This window comes from Geotrypetes seraphini, chromosome 5 (assembly GCF_902459505.1).
Source record: "Geotrypetes seraphini chromosome 5, aGeoSer1.1, whole genome shotgun sequence".
In the NCBI taxonomy this organism is placed as follows: domain Eukaryota; kingdom Metazoa; phylum Chordata; class Amphibia; order Gymnophiona; family Dermophiidae; genus Geotrypetes; species Geotrypetes seraphini.
Genome location: NC_047088.1, coordinates 24,656,403 through 24,670,447, shown reverse-complemented (window position 1 = coordinate 24,670,447; position 14,045 = coordinate 24,656,403). Strand labels below are relative to the sequence as shown.

The 14,045-nt window shown below is 44.5% G+C and overlaps 1 protein-coding gene across 1 annotated transcript in view; it reads right to left on the bottom strand.

The window, feature by feature from the left end:
• The window catches only part of TENM1 (teneurin transmembrane protein 1), a 698,125-nt gene that overhangs the window by 320,217 nt on the left and 363,863 nt on the right, over positions 1 to 14,045 (bottom strand). The gene's annotated exons all lie outside the window — the stretch shown is intronic.

Here is a 14,045-nt window from a genome sequence, read left to right as displayed (position 1 = left end):
TCTCAATATCTTATGGCCATATTAATAGTCTCACGTAAGGTCTGAGGAGAACATGGATGCCTAGAAATTGACACTATATAAAATAATGAAGGACACTAATATCATGAAAGATATACCTGGTCCTGTTTTTTGAAGACTTTGGTTTGGAAAACGCAAGATATACTGAGCAGGTTTCCCACATAAAATAGAAAAAAATGGAAACCATTTATAAAATTAAATATTTAAGAACAATGTAGCATGACTCTAAAAGGCTCCCTTTATATTTGAAAGGAGGAAAATTCTGGATTCCCTACTCCCAATTTGACCTGTACCTACAAAGGCAAAGAGAACCCAAAATGTTTGTGGGCATCTGCCATTCTGATTTAGAAGGAACTATATGATACTTTAGAAATAAAGGAACAAAAGATCTGCCAGCACTGGGGGTGGGGGCACTGTTCCTTCTAAGCTGAGCAGGATCTTCCACCTACAGTCCTACCAGCAGGAGGTGCTGTTTCACTACCACATTTTCAGTAGTGAGGGACAGGCAAGCTCAGCAGGACTCCAGGGAACCTACCTCTCGAAAGCATTAAAACACAATATGGAAGCACTGCCCCCCAAAGGGCAGCAAATGAGTTGGGGGACTCCTGCTCAGCTTAGAGGAAACGCATCTAGGAGGGTGCGGCAGGAGCCTAGGTCTCCAAGGCTGCAATGGAAGCTGCCTCTCTGGATACTTGGCTAGGGCACTTGAGATTGAGAAGTAATTCCCTTAGGCCGCATAGGTCTAACCCAGAGGAGCTGGACAGGATTACAGATCAAAGAAGGGTCTAACAGAAGAGACAGTAGAGAAATTATTTGAAACAATGGAGATCTAAAGGACTTGATCAAGTGCTCCTGAAGGATTCCAGCTGCAGCGGTGAGTTTGCTGTAGCCCTCACGAGGTAAAAGGGATTAAGAGAAGTAGCCTAATGGTTGGACCAGTGATCTGAGAATCAGAGAATAGAGAGTTCAAATTCCCTTGCAGCCCCTTGCAAGCTTGGGCAAGTCCCTTAACCTTCTTTTACCTTGGGCACAAACTTAGAGGCCCGTTTACAAACTGCAGTAAAAAAGTGGCCTTAGCCAGGGCAGGATTAACCAATAGGCCAAGTAGGCCAATGACGCAACTTCCTGTTTCTGGCCGGGTGGATTGCAGAGGCAGACACGGAAAGCAGGAAGGGGAGACGCGGGCGACGTAGCTGAATCCCTGCCGAGGCCGGTAGTTTTTTCAGCTTCACGGAAGGTAAAGGGAGAGAAGGCTGGGAACAGGCTGGGCCACGGGGACTGTCCGGAGCCTTTGCACCGGGCCGTGAGAAGGGAAGTTCCCGGACCATGACTCCCAGGCCGGGAACACCCCCTCATGGCTGGCACCTGGGGGGACCATTACTAAAAATATTTTTTACACTGGAGGTGGAGTGTCAAAAATGATGGTAGGGGGTCTCAAAAAACAATGGGCCCCGGGTGTCACATACCCTAGGGCAGGGGTGTCCAATGTCGGTCCTCGAGGGCCACAGTCCAGTCGGATTTTCAGGATTTCCCCAATGAATATACATGAGGTCTATTTGCATGCACTGCTTTCATTGTATGCTAATAGATCTCATGCATATTCATTGGGGAAATCCTGAAAACCCGACTGGATTGCGGCCCTCGAGGACCGACATTGGACACCCCTGCCCTAGGGTATACCTTTGGGTGCCATTAAAACACACGCTCAGTTTTCTTTCTGTTTCTTTATGCTTATAAACTGCCAGGCAAATTTATTTAAGATGGAGAAATCTGCTTGCCTTCAGATGAGTTTGCCGTCATCTTGTTTTTATTAGCAGCTGAATTGGACTGAAAGCACACACTGATTTTTATTTGGTTTTATTTCTTTTATACAATCTTACAGAGAGCCCTGAGAATGTCAGAAGAAGGTGGAACTTAATGGACCTGGTTGTTCATATGTAATCTTGTGAGCTGGTTGGGTCTGGCATGGATGAAAGAATGTGATGGTGATTTGGGGAATAATCGTTTGTGTGCTCAGTGTTAAAGAACAGATGAACGCCACCAAGGATAAGAAACTGGAAAAGGCCATTGATACTGCTGCCGCTTTCCTTATTCTCAGAGGTTATCATTAATTCTTTATTACCTATGATGACTGCTCTGGAGGGCCCCCTCTATCTGGTCGACTATTATTTCTGGACAACAGAATCTTCTTGATTGTCTTTGTTCAAGAAAATTAAACCCCCCCCCATCCCCAAAATCTGTCAGTATATATGTAATCTCTAGCTTAGCTTTATTAACGTGAAGGTCTGTGTGTGAAGTAGTGTTGAACTCATTTATCTCATGGGGCTCCTTTTACTAAGCTGTGGTAGCGGTTTTAACACATTGCCGCTCGCGCTAGACGCTAACGCCACCATTGAGCTGGCGTTAGTTTTTATGCGTAGCGCGGGGGGGCAGCGCGCGCTAAAAACGCTAGCGCACCTTAGTAAAAGGAGCCCATGGTGTTTTATCATGTTGTAGTGCCAGATATGTAATATTAATAATATATGGCATATTCAAATCTATCTCAACCATTTGAATTATGGTTATCATGAGGTCTTGACTGGCTGGTCCTCTCTCCCAGGATAAGTTCAAGAACGACTGCATTAAGGGAACCTTTTATTAAAGCTTAGTATGTGCTCATAGGATATTAATATGTACCACATGCTGTGCATTCTATTTTACACCTATGGACTATGTGCACACTAACGTCCCTGTGAAGGAGTATAGAACATTGCCACACTCCCTGCTGGACACTTCCTCACAGAGTCAGAACAACACTTTGGAAGATATGGCACGCTCCCTTACAGAGTCAGAATAACTTTGAGAAATATGAGCTCTCCTCAGGAAGGCAGGGAGGGGAGAAGGGAAGCAGACCAGGAAGTAGCTCTGAGGAACATAAATGGCAGGGCTAGGGAGAAAGAATGAAAGCCCAGAGGAAGGTAGAGAAGTGGGTGGGATGGTGTCTGGAGTTTACAACATGCTTCTACGTAAAGCCTGTCTGAAATAAGGCACCAAGGTACTGACACTCTGAACTATCATTCCAGAACCTGCCAGAACAGGACCTGTGTGCTAACTGGAACTGGGTTAAAGTCTGTGTTTGAGGCGTGGCAGCTATCAACCAAGAAGTTGTTTTGTAAAGCTGAACCATGTTTCTTTAAAGAGTATAATTGTTCTTGGGAGCAGTGAGGAAACAGGCTCCCCACTGGGATTTAAATTTTTTTTAAAAAAACAGTAATGTTCATATGCAAAGAATGTCCTGACTCTATATGCTGATCCTATTCTGAAAATCCTAAGTTACTCATGCTAATTGGTCCAAAGAGGTAACTGGCCCCCTTCCTAACCCTCTCCAAATCCCTTAAAAGATTGGGTCTTCAGAGTTCCACTCCCTCACTAGTTAAACAAAGGGTCACCTTGGTCTCCCTACCCATCTCTGGATCTAAGAAGTACCTACCAGCTTCTAAACCCCAATCCCAGACTCCCATTTACATATTTATAGGTGCTACAAAATCTTTAGTAGAAAGGCCCTCTGTCCTTTCCTCTTGTCTGCTGCATTCCCAAATCCAAAATGGTGCATATGCTTTGGCATACAAGTCAGTGTGTTTCAACGGTATTATTTTAGATTTTGGACACTAATGAATATAGAAGGTGAAGTTTGGAGATAAGTGTGTGTTGGCTTGGGGGGGGGGAGGGGATTGTATGACCAAAAAGCCCTCTTTATATCTAGGGTAAAGTGAAGGGGAACAAAAAGGTCGATGGAAGAAGCCAATTACATTTGAGATAGGATATCTGCTGAGGTATGTTAACAGGGTCTACTAGCACATACATTAACTGAACACAGGAGTTTCTTCTGTACCTGGATATATGCACTTAATTTTTGTGCTAGTGGCATGCCTTAGACCCCTTAGGTCTCAAGGCTGGATGTCTCCAATGAAAGCAAATGCACCACTTGCATTATTTATTATGGAAAGCCTTAGGCTGGCTGGGATACTCTTAAAGACTGAGTTGAGAGCTATTAATATATCGATAGGTGTCCTTAAGTCAAACGTTCAACTTGAAAGTGAAGGGGAATAAAATCTCAGCAGACTTTAAGGCAGAGAACTGCAATATTGGCGTAGCCGCTCAATTTCAGTTATATTATTCCTTCTGCTGAATTCTCTGGGGCACATTATTCTGTTTAATCGCTAGGATATTTACTGTATTGTAATCATGTTAATCAGGCTGAACCTTTTTACATATGAAGCTAATTTCCTGTTCAATTGCAATCACGAATTAATGTTTATAAATTAGCGGTACATTCTAACCTTTTTCATAGCGTGGTACTTAAGCCAGCATGATATCACATCAGTGAGCCAGAGAACAATGCCATGATTTTCCCTCGCTTTTATTTTTATCGACTGTCTTGAAGTTTGCTGAGAAAAATTCAGAAGGCTCTTTCAGTCCAGAGTCAGAATGTGTCTCAGCGTATAAACAGCATTCCCGATTGTTAACACCAGTGCTTCTACATTTTGTCGTCTTAAATTGATGTATTTCTAACCACTCTGCAGTCGTGTTAGGATTTAAAAGAAGGTACCGCGAGCCGCCTTTGCAAACATTTTCCTGGGAAGACAAGTCGACCAACGACAAGTATCGTTACTGGTTGGTGTGCATGCAAAAGATCACGGTGATTTATCTTTCAGTCACATGAAAATAACAGACGCGGTGGGGTGGAATAGTAACACAAATGTTTATGCTATTACCATTGGGTGCGAGCTGGCCACTCCACTGATAAATTTTGGCCATATAAATTTCTATGTGGCCAAAATTGTTAGGGCCAATATTCAATTTAATGGGCTAGAAGAGGCTGCGGGCCACTTAAATTGCTTGTGCAGGATTGCCATGGATATTCAGTCACACATAACCGGCAGGGCAGACCGGGGTGGGGGGGGGGGGGGGAAGATTCGACACTTATTCAGTTAAGTGCTGATATTCGCCACTTAAACCACCTAAGTTAAGCGGCATAAACGTCAGTCCTATCTTTATGTGGTTAAGTGCTGAACATCGTATTTAATCTCATATGAAACAGCCAGCCGCATATACCCGAACATACAATGCAAGTCCCTGGACATAGCCCAGCACTGAATATCTTGAAATAACACCAGCAGCTAAAAAAACAAACCCTTCTCACTTCCACCAGCTACTACTATATAGTATATTATTTCTATAGCACTACCAGACTCATGCAGTGCTGTATATTAAACATGAATGAGACGGTTCCTGCTCGAAAGAGCTTACAATCTAAAGGTGAATTTATCCATGATACTAGCAAGTTTATTGTCAAGCCCAGTTATTTTGCCTTTAGGAAGATTCCTTACTAATGCTGGGGACATTTCTTTTATGTAGAGAAAGATACGGGGATAAATTTGTCCCCATCCCCGCAGGAGCTCATTTTTCCCCGTCCCCGTGAGTTTTGCCACTGTCTCTGTCCCTGACCCATTCCTGTAAGATCTGCCTTAACCACACAAGCCTTGGACACTTACGATTTTAAAGTGTTTGAAGCTTGTGCAGATGAGGACGGAGCTTAGGCATTGGTGGAATGAGGCGTTATGACATCACAAGCTGAGCTCTAGAATGCTGCTACTTAGGATTTTAAAGTGTTTGAGGCTTGTGCAGATGAGGACGGAGCTTAGGCATTGGTGGAATGAGGCATTATGACATCACAATCTGAGCTCTAGAATGTTGCTACTTAGGATTTTAAAGTGTTTGAGGCTTGTGCAGGTGAGGACGGAGCTTAGGCATTGGTGGAATGAGGCATTATGACATCACAATCTGAGCTCTAGAATGTTGCTACTTAGGATTTTAAAGGGTTTGAGGCTTGTGCAGGTGAGGACGGAGCTTAGGCATTGGTGGAATGAGGCGTTATGACATCACAATCTGAGCTCTAGAATATTGCTACGTATGATTGTAAAGTGTTTGAGGCTTGTGTACATGAGGACAGAGCATACAGGAATGGGGCAGAGACAGGAAAAGAACTCGTGGGGATGGGACAAGAAAATGAGTTCCTGCGGGGACGGGGAAAAATTTTCCCCATCTCATTCTCTAGTTTTATGCTAAAGGAGCAGAACAGAGTCCTTTTATTCCGCCCCCTTGTGGAACTTGAGAGAACATATGGCTGTAGCTTGTCCATTTGTCACTGCCACAGATTGAAAACTCCTTGCCCACTGCAGTAGCAAGATACCTTCTTGAATTCACGCTACTTCAAGAGGATATAACCAGAGGTGTTGTTTGAAGGAGGTTGCATACAATTAATACATGAAACTAGGATGGTCTTCTATTACCCAGATAAACTTCTCTTAAACATTCCTAACAATACAAGTAGACTCTTTGGATTTCATCTGTGTCATCAGTTAAAAAATAAAACAGTTGCACAGTGCTTTATATCATTTCTGGGACATCTTAGCCTTGCAATCCTTATCTTTGCACCTCAGCTTAAGCAAACAAAATGAAACCAGTGGAACTAATGGCACTGTAGTTTCGCTGTTTGCTTATTCTCAGTAGTTCCTTGCCATCAAACCTCGCTCCAGTAGCCATCCTAATTGCTTTCTAGAAATAATCCCATATCATCTGACTGAAGCTGAGTCCTCCAAAAGTTAGTTTGAAGAGTCATGCATGCAATTTTTTGAAAACCAAAAACAACCCAACCCAAACTCTGCTATATGATTTTCTTTCTTATTACTAGTTATTTAAGAAACACTTTTACAAAGCTGTGGTAGAAAGCAGCCTTAGCGCAGGCTTACGCAGGTTTTTCTAGTGCGTTAAGGCCATTTTTACCCTCTCTTTCACTAAGGTGTGCTATGCCCTTTAGCGCGCGCTAAACGCTAATGCGTGCATGTTATCCTAAAACGCTTAGCGCTAAAAGAGGGCCTTAGTGCAGCTATCAAAATGGCCCTTTTGTATTTATGGCCACATGCTATTGTTACCAGTGCGCGGTCATTAAACATATTTACCACGCGAGCATTTTCAACCACTCGTTTTGTAGGGAAAAAGGGTTCACATGGTATCTGTGCGCTACATAGATAGCATGTGTTAATCCGGCCGCTCTAACTGCTTAGCACATTAAGGCCCACTCTCTGCTCCCAGATACACCCCCTCCCCCCCCAAAATATTGTTGCACGGTTAGTGCATGCAGATTTGCAAGTTGATGTTTCTTGTGAAGACTGACATAACATAAGTAAACATTAAAACCAAGGGGAGAGCGTGACGCAGTGGTTAAAGCTATAGCCTCGGCACCCCGAGGTTGTGGGTTCAAACCCACGCTGCTCCTTGTGACCCTGGGCAAGTCACTTAATCCCCCCATTGCCCCAGGTACATGAGATAGATTGTGAGTCCGCCGGGACAGACAGGGGAAAATGCTTGAGTACCTGAATAAATTCATGTAAATTGTTCTGAGATTCCCTGGGAGAACAGTATAGAAAACTGAATAAATAAATAGTGTGAAAAGTTTCAGCCTCTGATAACCAGAGCTGGTATTGTGACATCATAATGCCTCCTTCCACCAATGCCTAAGAGCCAACCTCATCAGTGATGTCACAATGGCTCACTTTTACTACATTTTGATTTCTAGAGTGGCGCAGTGGTTAAAGCTACAGCCTCTGCACCCTGGGGTTGTAGGTTCAAACCCACGCTGCTCCTTGTGACCCTGGGCAAGTCACTTAATCCCCCCCATTGGCCCAGGTATCTAGGACAGATTGTAAGCTGCCCGGACAGACAGGGAAAAATGCTTGAGTGCCTGAACCACTCTGAGCTCTCCTGAGAGAACAGGATAGAAAATTGAATAAATAAATAAATAACAGTGATAAATTTTAATATACATTAACTTCTTGAACTATTTTGAGATATCTGTATAAAAGATAAATGAAGATAATCAAATTTAGGCCCCATTTACTATGCTGTATTAGGGCAATAACAGACTTAATTTGCCTATTAATGCTTGTTAATTGACAATAAAGTAAGTTATTTTCCATTAAAGTTGCTTAACTTTATTTTCTTTTTTTACCACAGCACATTAAATGTTGAAAAAGCTTTTGACAGAGTTGAATAGTTCTTGATGCTTTTCAACGTCCTTCAGATTTCATAGCTATGGTGTGTCTGCTTTATACCATCCCTACAGCTAGAATTGCAGCTAATGGTAATATTTCGGCTCCTTATTCCTTATTTAGAGGTATACATTAGAGAATGACACGGTAGCAGTTACCTGCGGCTAGCCGCGGGTAACCCGCCGAAACTGGGGGGGGGGGGAGAGGGGGGAAGTGCTCACTGCGGGCACGGGGACAGGGCCATCCACCGCCCTGTGGAGCGGTGAATGGCCTTGACCCCGCAGTTAAGGAAGGGAAGGTGCGCGGTCACCGATCGTGCGCGGCCCCCACCATCTCTCCCTCCCTACGGCCAAATCTATCTCTCTTCCTCCCCCTTACCTTCACGGCGCTTTCGTAAAAAACTTAATGAAGCCGTCAAAGCCTGCTTGCCTGCAGTCGCATGTGTGTGGGCGGAAGCTTCTAATCTGATGCAACCGGAAGTTGCATCAGAGGAGATGCAGGCAGGCAGGCTTCGCCGGCTTCAGTATGTTTTTTACTAAAGTGCCGTGAAGGTAAGGAGGAGGGAGGGAGGGAGATAGATTTGGCAGTAGGTAGGTAGGGAGGAGGTCGCTTGCAATCGGTGACCGCGTGCCTTCCCTCCCTTAAGTTTCAATTTTTTACGCTCAGACTGCTGAAGGGTGGTGAGGTGGTGAGAGGGAAGGGTGGTCTGGGTGGATGCTGTGGGGACGGAGCAGTGAAGGGGACGGCGGTGACGGTGACGGGGACAGATTTTTATTTCCCCGTGTCATTCTCTAGTACACATCAAGGTTGTCCCATTTCACCCCTCCTTTTTAATCTTGCTCTAGAACCATTGCTCGCATCAATTAGATACAATTCTACATCAGGAGTTTGGCTAGATCATTTGAAATTTAAGCTTATGCTGATAATATTTTGCTGTATCTTTCCTCTCCAACTATTTCCATAACTGAGATCATTGATGTCATTAGATGTTTCTCTTCTCTATCAGGATATGAAATTAATTGGGACAAATCTGAATTAATGCCTCTCAACGGTGTTTGTGTTTCTTTTTCTTTGCCAGACTGTCCGTTGCGATGGATTACGTCTCATATTAAATACCTTGGCATTCTGTTTCATAGAAATTTGTTGACTTCTGCTAAGCTTAATAAGATTAAAGATGTTATTTGCAATTGGTATCCACTTCATCTTTCATGGTGGGGTAGGCTGGATTCTCTGAAGATGGTAATTGAACCTAAAATAATATATATTTTTTGCATGTTTTCCCTTTTATTTCCTCTTTCTTTCTATAGAACTGTGGAAAAGATGCTGGCTAGTTTTTTATGGGATAATAAGCCTCCCTGAATAGCCTTGTTTAAATTAAAAGCTTCTAAAAATCAAGGGGGTGATGCCTTCCCTGACTTGCTTTTGTATCACGAAGCTTCTTAAACAGGGCTCAGACTGGTTTTCCTCTATAGATTTGTCATTATCTAACTGGTTAATATTTGAGGATGTGGTTTCTTCTAGAGAGTTGCACGGGGACAGAAATCCCACCCATCCCCGCCCGGATCCTCTCCGTCCCCACCCGTCCCCGTCAGGATCCTCTCCGTCCCCACCCATCCCCGCAAGGAATTACCTCCATCCCCGCCCGTCCCCATAAAAAGCAGCAATTACTTCTGACAGGATCATCAATTCCACAGTTTCTTTTGCTGTTTTCCTTGTGGAATCTCTTTGGTGGAACCCTTTTTTTGTTTTCTGTTCAGGTAATTAGCTTATAAACCCCCCTCTTTTACTAAGGCTGACATGTCCCACGGGGATGGAAGGCTTCCAAAGCCTTCCATCCCCGTGGGAGTCCCGTTGGCTATAGGGGGGTCCCCGTGGGAATCCCATGGGCCAGAGGGGGGTCCCCATGGGAGTCTCGTGGGTTAGGGGGGGATTCCCGCGGGAACCCCGTGGGACCCGCTGGATTCCCGCGATTCCCGTTCAGACCTCTAGTTTCTTCTTGTACTCCTCTGGATAAACTGCTGGGATTCCTTAAGCATGCAACTAACCCCCCCCCTCTTTTACAAAGGTGCGCTAAGCTTTTTAGCGCGCGCTAAACGCTAACACATGCATGTTATCCTATGGATGCATTAGTGGTTAGGACACACGTTGATTTAGCGCACGCTAAATCCGCGCTAAAACGCTTAGCGTGCCTTTGGAAAAGAGGGCCTAAATTGAGTAACCCTATTATTAAGAATACTTACTTAGTTTATAGATATTTTGATTCTCATTTAGGGCTCCTTTTACTAAGCTGCATTAGCGGTTTTAGCATGCGCTTAGCACGTGCTACAATGCCGTGTGCGCTAGACACTAACGCCTCCATTGAGCTGGCGTTAGTTTTTCCTTGTAGCGCGGGGGTTAGCGCTCGCTAAAACACGCTACCGTAGCTTAGTAAAAGGAGCCCTTAGACATCCCATGGTCTCATACTTTATATTACTCTGTGGAATAATTCCCAATTACTTATTGATAACAAGCCTAATTCCTGGTCTAATTGGCAAAACAAAGGCGTATGGGATATTAAAACTTTTATCAATCAGTCCTCTTCTTCATAGAAATCCTTTGCTGAAATGCAAACTTCTCATCATCTTGAGAATTCGGTTTTTTTCACTGGTTGCAACTTAAATCGGCGATACACAAATGTGGTACATCCATTACAAAATCTTAAAGCACAACCTGACTTAATTAAATATTGTTTTATGTTTAAGTTGTTACAGCATACAGCTTCTCGTTTTTAAGATTTGTTGAAGAGATTCTCTCCTCCTAATCTTTCCGGTTTGCGGAGGGTATGGGACGAGGATATGAGCCATATTTTTACTGATTCGGAATGGAATAGTTTACGACACCAAATGATTCATTCCACCAAATCTTCTCCAGTAGTGCAATCTAAGGGGTTTTTTTTTTGGCACATCATTCTTTGTGGACACCATTAAAATCTTATTATATAAATCCTTCTTTTTCTAAAAATTGCTGGTCTTGTAATGAGCAAGTTGGAACTCTTAAACACTAAGGGCTCCTTTTACGAAGGCGTGTTAGGGCCTTAAGGCGCGAACGTGCTAAAATGCCGCGCGTACTAGCCGCTACCGTCTCCTCTTGAGCAGGCGGTAGTTTTCCAGCTAGTGTGCGCTAATACCTTCGTAAAAGGAGCCCTAATTATTATTTGAATGTGTATAAATAAGATTTGGCAACAAGTTTGGACTACAATTTGTACTATTTTTTTATAATCTTCGCAGCCATAGCATATAATGGATGCGCTGGCACACGTTAGCATGTGCTAATTTTTAGCATGCGCTAAGACGCACTAGCGCGCCTTAGTAAAAAGGAACCCTCAGTTACATAAGTGAAATGGTGGAATATTATATGTTTTACTTATAGGTCTGAATTATATTTAGCAAAGAAAAAAAAAAGTTATCTTCTTTATATGTTGCAAAATGGTCTTCTCCTGCACAATCTCTTATAATAAAACCCTAAGCGGCGCATGCGCACTCTTATCGGCGTGCTTCCATGATCCGTAGGTCCGTGGCCGGCAAGAGTGCGCATGTGCGCTTACTACAGCCCCACAGAAATTTTAAAACGCGGCACTCCCTGCTCTCCAGCAATGGCACGTTCTGCACGGCGGTTTCCCCAGATTAGAAAAGAGACTACGGCGGTGGGAGATAATAGTGGAAGCCGAAGAAGTCAGCTGTTTGCAACGGCCCCGCACTCGCGGTCTCGCTGGCTCCCTTGCTGGGGTTTTTCGCGGTGGCGGCTCCTCTTGCGTCCGGCCCTGTGTCCGGGGCTTCTCCGGGGGCTGGCTCCCATGGAGATGTTGTTTTTCTGTTTGGGGCTGCGACGGCGGCTTCTCTCGGGAGCCGCACCAGCGTCGGAGACCTCTCAACGTCAGAGACGAGGTTTCCGACACTGATGCGCCTCTTAAGGGAGGCTGCCGCTGCGGCTTTGGACAGAGGGGTAGCATTTTCGTGGGAGCCAGCCTTCGGAGAGGCTTGGGACGCGGGGACGGATGCGGGAGGGGCTGCCACCGCGAAGGGCTTTGGTGGGGGAGCCAGCCAGACCGCAAGTGTGGGGCCGTTGTAAGCGCGGATCGGTCGAGGAGCCGCCACTGCCGAGGCTTTGAAATTGCTCTCCCACCGTCACTCCCTCCCGCCCCGGCTCTGCCTCAGCCCAGGTTCAAAAGCAGGAGAGGTGGTCAGACTGCACTCCCTCTCTCGCTCCTAAATCGTAGACGGGCCCAAGAGTTACATTACACAGCTTTCATCGCCCTGAGCCCCCTCCTTTTTTTTTTCTTTCCGCTCCCTAGATCGAGACTGCAATGAGTTTCTCTAAAGAGTCCAGATTGTCTCTCCGATTAAATGTTAACATTTCACATCTAGCACCCGTTAATTTAACGGGCTTAAACACTAGTATCTGCATATTTGATTTGGTCTATTCATTAGTTCTTGCAGGTTTATTAAAATTACTGTGCAAGAGTTAATTTTTTGTGTGTAAATTAATATTCATACTCTTATTATTGTTCCTTGATGGGGTTTTTTTTTGTATAATTTTACGAAATGTTAATAAAATTTCCTTGACTTAAAATAGAAGAACATTATCAGGGGTGGGGTGCTACAGATAGGCAGAGATATGTGATGGGTGTGTGTGATGATATGGGGTATTGAGGAATAAAGATTTATGGGTGTTTGGGTTTATGTGTGCACGAATGACGGAGGTTTGCATTACAAAGGCCACACAGTTAAGCTGGGTGGCCACTAACAGTGGGCGACATCAAAGCCTGCAATTTGATTAGCAAAAGGGTTCGAATAGGGGGGAGGGGGAAAAGGTGTGAGGGGACAGTAACAAGGGAATGATTGGATTGGAGGGTGTTAGGAGTTTGGGATTGGGGGAAGAAAGGAAAAGGGGTGGAACTTTCGAGAGGGAAGGAAAGTAAGAAATTGGCGGGTTAAAAAAATAAAGAATCACGGGCTAGCAGAGCAGGGAAGGAGAGTATAGGGATTTGAACATAAGAACATAAGCAATGCCTCCGCTGGGTCAGACCTGAGGTCCATCGTGCCCAGCAGCCCGCTCACGCGGCGGCCCAACAGGTCCAGGACCTGTGCAGTAATCCTCTATCTATACCCCTCTATCCCCTTTTCCAGCAGGAAATTGTCCAATCCTTTCTTAAACCCCAGTACCGTACTCTGCCCTATAACGTCCTCTGGAAGCGCATTCCAGGTATCCATCACACGTTGGGTAAAGAAGAACTTCCTAGCATTCGTTTTGAATCTGTCCCCTTTCAACTTTTCTGAAATAATGAGTTTCCCTCCCTCCCGCCGCTCCGGGATGGAATGAGGTGAGGGGTGACAGATGGGCGGGATTTGGGAATTTTAGGGGGGGGGTGTCGGTCGCAGCTAGTAGGCCTTTATTAGAAGCAAAATTGAATTGGAAGACCTATGATGGTGAATTGTAAAAAAGTTCTCGATGGCGACACCGCCACGAGTTGAGGTGGCTTGACGACACCATAAGTCACCGGGAGTTAAGGGAAAGTTTGGGATAAGGGAGCTAGTGTCGATACCGAGCAGCTCTTGGAGGTAAATCCTAAATGGTAAAATGTGAAGTGGTTATGTTTATAAAAGTTTTGACAATTAATGTTTGGAAATAATATGAAATAAAGCTGCAGCCAATATTTGCCCAACTGAACGATGTCATAATTTATTATTGAGATGTAAATGTATTTTGGAATGGCTGATGTACGAGTCCCAATGTTAATACTTTCTACTCTACGTTCCATCCCCTTCCTCTTCTCTCCTCCAAATTCCCTCCCCTTCCCCTCTTCCTAGCACTTCAGCCACTATTTCCTACTTTAAAATCAGCTCCTGCCAGATCCTCTTTAGTGGACTGGATCTGATCTTCCTGCCACGTCACAGAAAA